The sequence below is a fragment of the Astatotilapia calliptera genome, chromosome 7, assembly GCF_964374335.1.
Source record: "Astatotilapia calliptera chromosome 7, fAstCal68.1, whole genome shotgun sequence".
Lineage (NCBI taxonomy): Eukaryota > Metazoa > Chordata > Actinopteri > Cichliformes > Cichlidae > Astatotilapia > Astatotilapia calliptera.
The window spans coordinates 22,414,119-22,428,164 of record NC_137428.1 but is presented as its reverse complement, the minus strand read 5'-3'; the positions used below and the strand labels follow the sequence as shown (position 1 = coordinate 22,428,164).

Genomic DNA, 14,046 nt, shown 5'->3' with positions numbered 1-14,046 from the left:
CTTGAACTCAGATCAAAAGAGGTATTAAAATACAGCGTTTAGTCTTGTCTGGATCGCCATCACCTGATTATGTTATCTGATACACAATCATCCCAAAGCAAAGTTAAATTACTTCCAACATTGTCTAGACTGTGTTTGACTCAGTGTAAAGCAAGCCCAGAGGTGACAGCACAAAGACCTGCTCTACTTAACTACTATAGTTCAAATTTTTCACATCCTTTCCCAACCTCTCTCTTACACACACAAATATATATATATATATATATATATACAGCTTCACTTCTGCACAAATCCTCTGAAGTTTTAAAAGCCAGTTCTGTATATTGTCGACACTACTTCAACCTCCATCTCATGTCAGAGCCTCTTTCCCTTCCTCTTACTCATGTATCCCTATACTCACCTTTTCTGTCACCCCAAACACCCCTAAAATCAGGTGAGAGGTCCCCTTCAATTTCTCTCCACCTCTAATAGGCACTTCCTTGTGTTACATGATCACTGGGTGTCAAGATTAAAGAATGGCTACTGCTTCCCAGGGCAGACATAGATGGGAGACAGAGAAAATAGCACTCCATAATTACTGATAAATCGAGCACACAGCCTCCTCTCCTTCCACTTCCTCCCTATCCACCTGGCCCTGATGTCAATGTGAGGGGCTGAGCAAGTTAAACCGAGAAAAACTTGACCACGCCAGCCACTTTTTTGCACTGCTGATATTGCAGTTAAGTTCAGGCAATTCAGAGCCAATTGACTGACTTGGAGCTTTTATTCACCCTCCAATCATCACTTCTTTGAAGTGGGACACACAGTACTGGACTAAAACAGCTGCAGCCAAAACACAATGCCACCAGTCTACAGCCTGGGAGAATATACCACACTACACTCTCAACCAAACACAGGTAAGCTGCCATACAGCACATTTTCCTTTAATCTCTGACGGGCTTATAACCTACAGAGAATGATGAATGCACCACAGATCAAGCATTCCCCTTTACTAAACACCACACATGTGCATTGTAAGTGACAGTCGCTGGAACCAGTGGTAAAAGAATAAAGAAAAGGCCAGATGGCTGGGTCTCACCCCACCACCAGGCAGTTGTGATGGATTCCCCAATTGCAACCCGTTGCCATTGTTTGTTAGCAATCCTAATAGAATTGGTGGAAAGCAAAGCCTTTTCTGCAGTGACAGTGTTTTGCTTTCTAATAGTATTGTATAGTAATTTGAATATTTATTTTAACAGGCAAGGAACCAGGTGGTAATAAGACTCTGGAGATTAAACATTTTTCCTGTAGTAATGATATACATGTGCCACAAAGCTTTATCCCGAATAGCTTAGTTAGGCAAAATCAGGCTCACTTAATAAGTGTTTGAGCTTTATTAGACTGATCGTCAGTCTGAAGGGCCACCTCATTTCACTGTGATATACAGCTTAATTTGATATTCATCTGTGCCACTTTATGCTTAGGACAGGGAGGAGTGATCAAGACCTACATGAATCGCTGAATAAGATAATTAGATGTGGGAGGTTAATTAGCGATATGGAACCAGGCATTTGAACTTCCAAGTGCCCCAGATCTGACTGGTAACTTGTATGTTAGGAAACAATACCGCTGACTAACCCTGAATTGTTTGGCAGCATAATGATGTTAATGATAAATGATGTGATTTACTTTCATTTACATGCATCAAAAGAGAGTAAAGTGTGAACTATAAGTACTCTGGCATTTTAAAGGATGCCTCCCTTTCTCTTGCACTGACCCTCTTCATTGCTATCGATTTTATGCCATGTGAAAAACTGTGCAATGGATCTGGGGAATATATGACAGTGAAAAGAGCAGTTGCTGCCGCAGAGCATAAACCTTTGACCTCAGCGCTAAGGACTTTCATGGTCAGAAGGAAATACCAAAATTACTAAGCATAGAGCTTAAAACATAAAAGAATACATCTGAACAGCTCCCCAGTGTGTCCCATAAACGTATCCTACAAAGTTTGCAGATAATTATATTCAACATCTGTTTATTATCGCTAGTTCTCTGGCAACACTTCCCTTTCTACATTTAGATACCCAGATGCTTCATCCTCCTTTCCAGAAACCATGCTGACAATTGACCTAACTGTTTTTCCTGCAAAATGTGGGTGCTTATATAGATTAATCTTTGGATTGAGGGATTAGAAAGAAAACAACAAAAAAATAACACACAAAAAAAGCATTAATAACACAGCTGGTTGTATGTCTGATTGACACTCGTCACATAATGATTTATGATCAGGAAACCTCATCATCATTTGAATCCATTGGCTACCTTTCTAGAGTTTTTTTGGTTAGGTATAAGAAACAAGTTTACTTTAAGGATTTGGAAAACATCATGGCTTAGACTGAAAAACAGCTTAACATCAACACTTTTCCCAATGTAACAAGCGTCTCAACTGTTGTCCTTGTTTCTATGGTGACTCTCGGAGCACCGATGATAATTATTCTAAGAGGGCGCACATTAAGCTTAAATGTGACACCAATGGCTCCTGATCAAGTGGCAGTATCTGACCAGTTGAGAGCAAGCCGAGCTGGAAAATAATACTTTTTCAATAATTGTTTAAGAAAGAGGCACTCCACCGTGTCTGAAAATGAACAGTGACTTTTTATTAGGGAATGAAAATAAGTTGTTAGATTTATGCGTTTTACAAATACGGCCAAATCAAAAGGTTGTTTTTGAGTGGAAGACTTTTTCTTGAGAAACTGTGTTGGTTTAAGATACTTTCTCTATCTCAACATCTGCCTCTTTGCTTCTTCTTCAGCAGGCACAGCATTTGGGATTCGGTAGGGATCATTTTTAGAACTTGCTTTTATAAGATGTTTAATCCCAGTTCATTCGATTTCAAATGTAAAATGTCATTAAAAACCTAAGCATTTTTTTTTTTTGAAAAAGAAAAAAGGTACAGCTTTTTGCCTTTTAACCCCAGTGCATTTCTTGTCCATCTTTATTCCGTCCCTTCTACAACTTTTAAATGTCACTGGAAGCATTTTAAAAGCAGAGCATTTAATTTGAACAAGGTCTTTAATTTTGAAAACTGACTCACTATGTAATTCCTGTGTATGATAAGTAGGAACACTGCGTAGCTTGGAGGAGGGGTAAAAAGAGCAAAGGTGGGATAAGAGGCATGACATAACCAACCAATGGTACTGTTACAACTATTTGCATCTCAAGCCACCTTAACAGTTATTTGTTAGCTTGTTAACTGAAGTGTATCAAGCAGCCTTAAAAGTAGGGCTGTTCGATATAACGATATATATCGGATGACGATATAAAAACGTCTATCGTTTCATTTTACGCTATCGTTTGTTTTGTGGTGTCGCAAAAAAAAAAGTTTACGGCAATATTTTTTCATCGTTTTGATGGTCACTGTAGTGGCTATATTAATTTCTTAAAGTTCTCTCTTTCTCTTATATTTAATATAACCACACTACAGACGGACAAGCGCCTGTTTTTATGCGTTGTGGTTAGCAACAACGACGGTAAGAGCATCACGTGTCCGCTTGTTTATGTTCCATATAAACCTTTCACAATAAAGCTCAAGATCCTGTAGAGACTTTTCAAAATAAACTGAATCACGTGAAAGAGCAGATTATTTATGGATGATAAGTAAAAAAGAGCCGCCAGGTGCTAAAAAATAAACCTTTTTTTTTCGGGGGGGTTTTCGTTACATTTTTGTGATTTATATCGTTATCGGACGATAGAATTCTTATATCGGGATATGAGATTTTGGTCATATCGCACAGCCCTACTTAAGAGCATCTAGGCACACACTACCTGTTTAACAGAATGATGCCCTGCAGCTAGTCCCCAATTTATAAATTCCAAAACATGCATTCAATTTAGCAGGTTTCACTTGCTGTCTGTAAATGTATGCATTTCAATGCCATGGTTACATGGCATGTTGGGTGTACACAGTAACCTTTTAAAAAAAAAAAAAAGAAAGTCAAACTATAAATAAAATATGAAGTATTTACCAAAACACAGACAGCATTTAGAGGCCAAGTAGAGACATAATATATTAGGAGGGCATGCAGACAGAAAGAATCCTGAAATATGTCAGGGAAATGAAGATGATTGTTGTACTACCACTGCCCTCAAATACCTAATCAACCGTTAAAATTGAAAATCTGATGTGGCGGTTACTACATCAGACGGTAGTCAATTTAGTCTCACAGGTTTTAAAAGCTGTGTTGAAAAGTTTTAAACCTCAACCTTACTAGATTTTAATGGCAATTCTGTATATGTTGTTTTTAAGTCCCAGTGACCACTAAGTTATAGCTTTTTGTTTCCCATTCATTTATATACAGGCATCAAATAACCACCTGGATTCGATCCAAACTGGCTGCCGAGCTCCAGGAGAAACTTCTGGAAGGGCTTCTGGCCAAGCAATACCACCAACATATAAAGGCCTTGAACATGGCATATTTTATTTACTAGCTTTTAATCATATTCTCCATCTTGGGGCAAAACTGGTTCATATTTAATAATCCGCAACAATATTGTAGCCTTCAAGTGCAAATTTGCCTCTAAAACATAAGTAGTCATCGGAAAAGACAGGTCATTATAGGAATCAGATATTTATTTATTCTAAATTAATGCATCCAGTAAATTAAATATAAGAATTCCATGAGTGATAAAAGAAAAATAAGGCCGACCAAATGTAAGAATGCCAGTTAAAGATATGAGGTTGCAAGAGCTAACAGAGAAAATGCCTTAAAGGCAATGTCAAATGATAACAAATATGCATAAGTCTGTAGTCAATCAATGTTTTCCATGCTAAATGTGACAGGAAGTGGTGCTTAGGCAGCCAAGCTCTCATGCCAGGAATGCAAATGTATGCATTGGGACATGTAAGATTGACATTAGTGTACACAGAGCTTCTATGTTTAGAATTCTAATTAATATACTGTACATGCCTGCTGTTATACCTGATTTTGGGCCTCAGGAATTCAAAAAGATGCTTAATGTGCAAGAGACAAACACACACACACACACACACACAAATTCTGTCACAGGCAAGGCAAGGGCAGCTATATAAAAAAAATCTATAGGTTGGTACTTTTGTGAAAATGCTGTGTCAGGTCATTTCATGTGCTACTTCTGGAGTAGCCCAACGCCTTTTACAGCTCAGAGTTGTTGAGGAAAATGAAAGCTGTGTTATCCAACTAAATATGCTCATGTTGTTTAATGACTTACATTTAAGGGGAAACACACTAATGCTGTTATTGCACTTACCGGCCACATCATTAGATACACCTTACTAGTACTGCATTCAGAACTGCCTGAATTCGTCTGCCATAGATTCAACAACGTCCTGAAAACATTTCTCTGAGATTTTGGTCCATGTTGATACAACAGCATCACACATTTGCTACAGACTTGTTAGCTACACATCCATATATGAATCTCCCATTAAGCCACTTCCTATAGGAGCTCCATTAGATTGAGATCTGGTAACTGTGGAGGCTATTTGATTAAGCTGAGCTCACTGTCATGTTAAAAAAAATGTTTGGGATGATTGGAGCAATCTAACTGGTGCACTATGGTCATGAAGGGATGGACATGATCAGCAACAACACAATTTGTGGCATTTAAATGGTCATTTTGTACTAACGGGTCCAAAGTGTGGTGAGAAAATATCCCCCACACCGCCAGCAGCACCCTGAACTGTTGATACAAGGCAAGATGGATCCATGCTTTCATGTTGTTCATACCAAATTCTGACCCTATCATCCGAATGTTGCAGTAGCAATCAAGGTTCATCAGACCAGGCAATGTTTTTCCAGACTTCAATTGTTCAATTTTGGTGAGCCTGTGCAAACTATAGCCTCAGTTTCCTGTTCTTAGCTGACAAGAGAGGCACCTGGTGTAGTCCTCCACTGCTGTACCCAAGGTTTTGTGCATTCAGAGATGCTCATCTGCACATCTCGGTCGTAACAAGCAGTCATATGAAATTTAGTAAACATAATAGTAAACATTGAGTTTACACCAAGCATATTTTTGTTAGTGAATAAATAGACCTTTGATTTTATATTTCAGTTGTTCAAAATTCGTGAGTCATTGTTTAAGTATGAAAACAAACACAAATGCAGAACCAGTAGATTTATGTAGGAAAGGCATAGCTAGAAAAGAATATAAAAAATCTTTTTGCACCTCATTTTCAATATTCTCCTCTGATCAGCGATCTGCTGGTGTGTAGGTTGCCACTGCCCAGGGCTGCAATATAGGTCAGTGATGCTGCGATCTTCTGGCATTGGCCAACAGCACATTGACTCACCAGCATCACAAAGGTCATGGGGTCAGTCCATGACTCCACTCTCTCTCCAAAAAAGCCCCCACTGTTTAATTTTTCAAAATTGGGCCATGGTAAATCTACTGAGAATGGCAGCTTCTAATCTCAATTCAAGCTTCACGTGATAAATGCCATATAATTTGAAATGCTTGTTTGAAATATTTTTTTATCTTCTTAAGAAATAATTAGGGGGTACCTAAAGTGCTCCAGTAGGGAGTACTTTACACTTGTTAGTCAGCACAAGGAAGGATGAAAAAGATTAAAACCTTCTCTGTGTGAGATCCAATTAACATTTTGTTTTCAGAAAGATTATCTTCCCATGATTGTTCACATTTAAATTATGACTTTTACGTTGATAGGCAATTCAGTGGAACAATTGAAATTGTATGTTTGTTTATCCATGTGAATGTGAACTAGAATGTGAATTCGTTATTTATGGCAGGAAAACTGAAGGTTCTTTGGGTGACTTTAGCCTTTTGTGATCATTTTTCATGGGCAAAAATACAAGTGGTCAGGCAAGCGGCTGTGACACACTTCAAAATGACTAAGAATCTTTTTGTAAATTTATGGTCAATCAAATCTGACCTGCTCAGTCCTTTAAAAGTTAGTAGTGACAGTTACAAATGAGTCACACAAAGGTCACACTGATTGCTTTTTCAACATGGGTTCAATTTTCTCAAGATGTTGAAATCTGCATTATAAGCTTTCCCAGAATCAATTGTGAAAGACAAAATCACAGTACATTTGATTTGTAGTTAAAATATCAGCATTGTTTTGCTGAAGGTGTGACACACAAGTTATATCTGCATGCATACAATGACTCACATCATCCAAACAAGTAATGTGGATACCTGATGGAACATCCAAGTATAATTTATATTTAATAGTTTAAGTAGTTGCTTCTGTTCCCTTCCCATGGTATAAAGAGACTCCCATCTTTTAGGCATTAATTTGTTTTGTATTCCCAATATGTGAAAATTTGGTTTTAACCCAGGTAGTGACAAGCTATCAGGGGGATATCACCAAAACCTATACTTCAGGTACCTTTCAATGCAAGTATTTAAGTGCTTTTTTTTAATCAAAAAGTAGGCTGCTTAATAGGAAAAATGTTTATTAAGCTGCAAGCTATTAAAGCAAAACAGTGAACCATATTAAGCTGAGGAGAAACGAGATGGACAGTAATTCTCTATGCCTAATGGTTTTGTGTTATAAAGTACAGATAACTCAATCCATTCTTGATATTAAAAGTATTTATTAATGCAGCTTTATTTAGTTATCAGATGTGGCTAGTATACACCTTAGAGCTGAAAAAACAATAATTTTTGTAGGTAAGCACGTACGTAAACACATATGACGCGTCAACATACTGATAGAGAACATATGCCACACCAAACTCAATTATGGAACACACTTAACAGCAAAAGGCTGCACAGTTATGTTGCTGCCCACAAATTTACCAAGGATTTGCAAGTGAGGAGGAAAATCTCAGCAACAAAACAAAACTGCCAATTACTGGCCAGAGCTGCACATTATTGCTATACAAACCAGACCCAGAAGCTATACTGGGAGGTTTGCATTTTGCAAAATACCTCAGACACATCTTCTAGACAAGAGCAGATCAAATTATATAGCAGCGGTAACATGGGAGGCTGGAGTGAAGCAAATTAAGTTAAAGGCTCTATGTATAATCGTCGACCAGTGCAGACCTCTGCAAATCAAAACATCTTTCTCCTTCTCCACAAAAAAATCAAGTAGATGTACAACACTGCTGTCACCAAGCCAGCAAAGACCAAGGCAATGTCAGGCAAAATAAATTACTGTAGTTATTACTGTGTTGTCCGAGTTATCATATTTTAGGGAGTAATAACTAAGCTTCCTGGCAGTGTTTAATGACACATGGGTCAGGGTTGCGGAGGCTCAATTTAGCATCACTTTTCTATCTAGTGTCTCCTACTTGGCAAACACCAAGGGCTAGGTCAAGATGCATGGTGTGCAGAGGAGTGAGAGTGTTTTAACCCAATATGAAAAGGCCACTTTTGCACTTTTGAAGGCAAAAGCACTGGGAGCAAGTATATGAGAAAAACTGTTATAGGGATTTTTATGCCATCCATGCTAGCATTCCACAGGTGATCTGCAGAGAGTGAGACATCTTTTTTGTGAAAGCAGCTTGTGCAAATAGAATTGATCTGTAATGATTGTTAGAGCTGCTCAGCTGGTCGATTGGCTATATCTACTAAATTATAAGTGGCTGGGAAACAAATGCTTCATTAGCAGCCTTTAGAGTGGATCCTTTATTCTGCAACTTTACCCAATGAAATATAGCCAGATAACCCCAACTTCTTTAGTGTTTATGTTTCCTAAATGTTTATTCAGTCTTGGCTCTAAACTAAATGACACCAGTGTTAAAAGAAGACGCTTCAACCATCCACATGCAATATCATCTAAAAATGGTAGGCTCACTTGTTTACATTAGGATAATGACAAGTTTAGTTTTTGGTACTTGGGGCTTTGAGTGTGAATGTCTCAGAATTAGCATATGTCAATATAGTTGGTCTAATAAATGTTTTATAAGGCAGCTTCACCCGCTACAGCAACAACCAGAAGCAGCAGCTACACCCAGACCAAAGTCGATGTGGAGCCTCCTCTTCCCTCAGTGCATAAAAATTGTATCACATTGGATTTGTCAAATTCCTTGCTTGGTGGATGAAGTTAATTAGCATTAATATTCAATGGTGCTTGTGCACAGCGGCTGATTTAGGTATCTTTTCAGAATTTATATGACTGAAAGCAGGTAATTTGCTTCAGGTCTGTTGTTCATTTTAGTATAAAAAAATAGGTTAAAATGATTTTATATGCTGCCAACACTAATTTCTAAAAGTTTTAAAAGAGCACAATCAGTACACATTAACTAGTGAATTAAATCAAAGGATGATGCCCTGATTTTTTTTTGCTCATCACCCAATTTCTTTCTTTCAAAATTTTATGCAATCAAGATACTCTTTGGTATATCTATCTGCCTATCTATCTATCTATCTATCTATCTATCTATCTATCTATCTATCTATCTATCTATCTATCTATCTATCTATCTATCTATATATATATATATATGTGTGTGTGTGTATATATATATGTGTGTATACACACATATATATATACACACATATATGTGTGTATATATATATGTGTGTATGTGTGTGTATATATATATATATATATATATGTATGTATGTATGTATAGATACATATATAAAATTACCTCCAGATTCATCAGTAGTCAGAAAGCAAATCCACATTATACTTACATTAATTTAATAAATAATGTTTTCTGTTTGCTTTTGAGGTTTTGATGTATTATTTAATTCTTGAATGCAACATAAAATGGTATTCGTGTTCAGTCGCAACTATTCAGACTCTGGCCCCCTGCTGTGAATAAAGCAAGAAGGAGATAGAGAGAAACCAGAGACAGGCCACTTTACTTAGTTGAAGAATTACGTGTACTGAATGCCTAAATAGTTTATAAAAATAAAACTGTCACTGTTATCGTGCTCCCCTGAGGCTTTGCACGACACCCATATTTTTCTTCACAAAACTATGGAGACCTTCTTTGCAGGTTTGTGTCACTCCATGCAAACGTTGAGATAAACGTTGTCTTTAATGGCCATCCAATAAGTAAAGTAAAAATTCCTTCTGAAACTGTGAAATCCTCCTAAGCATTAATATTTCATGACATGCAAGAATAAGCACTAGTAATCATCTTTAATTATGAGCCTGTGGCTGCGAACGGCTTTTTGAACACTGCGTTATAAGAACAGCATGTTTAGACCCATGTACTTTTGGGACTGATAGCACCAGCACACAGGTCAGAAAACCCTCAGTGGAGATCAGCTGCGTTTCCAAAATACTGTAAACGTGCCAGGATTTCTGGTAGAGTTTGTCACATGTCATTGTGTGACCCTGTTGTTTGTTTCTGATAAAAACAGATTTTCTTTTCCTCCAAACCTCTTAGGAGGCAGCCTTCTGGTCACTACAGCTGCAGCCAGCACCCACATAAAAACAATGCTGTGCCAATACAAGAATACAAAGAGAGAGATACACAGAGAGGAAGAGCAGGAGAGAGCTGGTGCCAGTACAAGACTGGTACTGTTCTCTATCCAGCACACAGACTGTTGGAAAAGTAATATCCTTATCTTTACACAGAGTGATAAAGAAATGCTGTGCACATATGGTCAATGCATTAAGTCTGTAATCATTTCCTCCTAATTATGTTCATGGGTGTTTATTTCCTTGTCTTTTAGAATCACAGTCACATGATTTGCAGACAATTTATCAGTAAGTTGCACTGCCAAGCTCTGTAAAAGGACCTCTGCTGCTGAATGTTCTCTTTTCAGTCCTTGAAAGCATTATCAACATTGGGTCATCTAAAGCCACGACACAAATATAGCTTTAAGCCACTGCAGGCATTTTCATTTTGGCAGCGTGATTTAGAATGCTTTCCCTCTGAATATGATTACATGTTGCCAGCATTTTGCCATTGAAAAGGCCACCAGATTGAATGAAGCATTCGGAATGAGGGAGCTTTTCTTCTGCAATTTCCGCTGCCAGTGCAATTTTCTCTACTGTACATGCAGAGAAGGCAGAACAATATCACAGAGTTAAAGCACTTGCTTTTAGTGTAATGCTCATTTGAGAAAAAAAATAATAAATAAAGCTCAACTTACATTTCAAATTCAGTATGCAGGGTTAGTTACAGTGGGGTGCCACACAGACCCTTTTCTAGCATGCTCATCAAAGGCTTGATTGTGCAGTATAGACTGAGATCCTGCATTGTTCATTACTCATATGTGTGACTTCAGCATTATGAAACTAATGCTTTGCACTCTCGGCCTGGTAATTATAACTGCAACTGCGTTTTTTTTCTGTTTTCTTTTTTTTTTCTACGTACATTTGATCAAGTTCCTTAAAGCTACTTTGGCTAGCATTTCAAAAAGAAACATTGACAAACAAAGCAAAATTTGCAGTGGCAGCCGTGGAATTGCAGATAAATGTTTCCGGACTAATTTCAAACAGAAGCTGCTCCTCTAATTTCATAGACTTGGTATCAGTATCACACACAGTAATCTTGCCTTTAGCCACACAATGACACCTATAGTGTAAAAGAGCATGAGCTCCCCTCGCAGTTAGCCGGTGGAACAGCAATCAAAGCAACTTGAGGGAACACGGAACGGCAACTTTGCCTCACTGGTGACACGCGCGCGCGCACAATTACAACAAAACAAACACGTACGTGCTGGCTCTCATGTACGCGCACCCTCATGCGTCCAAAGCTACGTACAGGACGGGCCATAGGCGCGCACAAACACTGATCCGTCTCATATCAAGCAGTGAGACGAAACAATGGAGAAATATTCATAATAATTATTAATAACATGCAAATAAAAACACTAGTAATAACAGAAAGAATGGACGCGATTGATTTACTCTTTATTATTATCATTATTATTATTTTTAATCCGGGGTGACTCTCATTTAAAGTTAAGAGCAAATGCAGCTTTCAGAGTGAACTAATCATCGCTAGATCTGGACTCCAAAGAGAGAGGAAAAGAAGCTTGAGTACAAATGTTGATGCTGACTACTGCAGGCCTGATTTACACCCCTACTCTGAATGTTGCCCCCCGGACTGCCACTCACTGAAACAGGTCTGCGTAATGTGCCAACCCCGAATACTGAGATCATTGATTCCCTCAGTGTTTCGTGCTCCTTTTACATCCGCACTTCTGCAGCATCACCTGGGGAAGATGCTGCCTCACAACGTGCAGCGAGAGCGCAGGCGAACGCATGCAATTTGTGAGAATAAGTCATTTTCCTGGTGGTCTAAAATGAAGGTTTTATACGGCAAATTGTATCAAATTTAATACCCTCCGAAGGGCTACGTCGACATATAGTCCGGGCGGAGCTTGATAGGTAGCTTCGCCGTGAGAAAGAAAAGGGGGAAAATTACCTCCATCCTGAAAAGGACACCACCGGCCACCCTAGTTACATGCTGACCACGCAACATCGCCATAATTGTGCCACAATATAGCCCTGCCTACCAGACCACTTCCTCGTGGTTAGTGATAAACAGGAAAAAATATACATAAGATACCTTCACATTCTGTTAGAGGTCTAAGCCAGCATATACCGTACTTACCTAAAACTGACTCTCCCCTCTTAGCTGTATTTGTGGTCCAAGATTTCTTAGTTCTCTCGCCAACAACTTCTGCTGGAGCATATGTATCCAGTGCTCATGCTGGTGGCTCAGTCGGTGATGTTGGATTGCGGATGATTTGGCAATCCTTTTCATGCTCAAGGGAAAAAAATCCTCCGTTTCTGCGTGGTCTCGTGCATTGGCGCGCAGATGAATAAAGTAATGAAGTCCGTCAGGAGGGAATGGAGAAAAGGGAGCTGTAGAAGTGGGATTTATGTCGACGTGTTTGAAACAGTTCTGCTCTCTTTTTTTGTCACACTAGGAGCCGTTTGCGGGTAGAGAGGTGTGGATGGATATCTAGGAAGGGAGGCTGGGATCCACAGACGGAGGGCGAGAAAGGGGAGGTACAAAGAATACAGTCTCGTATTGTAGAGGACGGTCATGGCAGGCAGTGAGGGGTGGGTCTGGACTGTATGAGGCGGAAGGCGAGGTAACTGAGGGTGGATGAGGATAAGAAGCCGCGTCGTGACTTTTTTCAGCTGATAGGTATGCTAATTCTTTACACCGAGGCTACAGGATGAGCACCATAAATAGCCTGGTCATTGCTCATTAAGGTGTCAACATTTGGGTACGGTGTGGGCTCAGAAGGACACAGGCTTATTAAGCATACAAGGATTTTTGTTGGGTTTTTTCGTTTTGTTTTTTTGAGACAACTGAAAGCGCAACAAAGTGAGAAGGCGTTGAGTTGCGCAGAAGGTGTCACACAATGCCACGTGCAGGCTGTGTTCTTTACATAAAAAAACAACGTGACTGTATGTCTGTGTTAATGTGAACTTATGATGACTTGCTGAGAAACTCATCTTCATAAAAATTCAGCATAGCTCTGTGGACCCCGTTTCACGTTGCATTGGAAGCGAAACCATGGCAATTTATGCACACATTTTTGTGGAGCAAAATTTGCTCTGCTGTCCCAGGTGCTGAAACACAACTGAAGTGAAGTTCTGGTTACTGTCCATGGTTCTGAAAAGCAGCAGGGGAGATTCTGTTGTTCTGTCGATGGCTGCGAAACCTGCTCAGTAGATCTGTGGTGATGTGTGTCAGGTAATAATGTTAACTCAAAGTGGCAGGTGTCATGGCTGCTGAATTCATTAATGCAAACACTGTATTAAACGTATAAATTCACTTCATTAATGACTGATAAGGTCATGGCTGCTCAATGTTGTGGCTTTGACAGACAGTTAGGGCTTATATTCTATAATAACACTGTGGGGGCTACATCAAATTTGTATAGGCATGTTGGTGTTAAACTAGGGAACCCCTGGCATCATTCTAAAATCCTTGCTATGGTGCTGGTGAGTGGTGTATTCTGACAACATATGGTCAGCATACGCATGACATAAGATCATATTTCCTTAGACCAAAGGCTTAGCCAAAAGCGCTCTACTCTACTGCGTTAGATATTACATCAAAATTATATCAGCTTGTACCTCACTTCATGAGGATATCTCCAGCACTGCTAAATATAGTGCAGAGTAAT

General features: G+C 39.0%; 1 protein-coding gene across 1 annotated transcript in view; it reads right to left on the bottom strand.

The window, feature by feature from the left end:
• Nucleotides 1-13,086, bottom strand: part of brinp1 (bone morphogenetic protein/retinoic acid inducible neural-specific 1) — a 115,375-nt gene extending 102,289 nt beyond the window's left edge. The window contains exon 1 of the mRNA XM_026173679.2: nucleotides 12,513-13,086. The gene's annotated coding sequence lies outside the window, so the exon portion shown is untranslated. The remainder of the gene's footprint in view (nucleotides 1-12,512) is intronic.
• Between the last annotated feature and the right edge of the window lie 960 nt (nucleotides 13,087-14,046).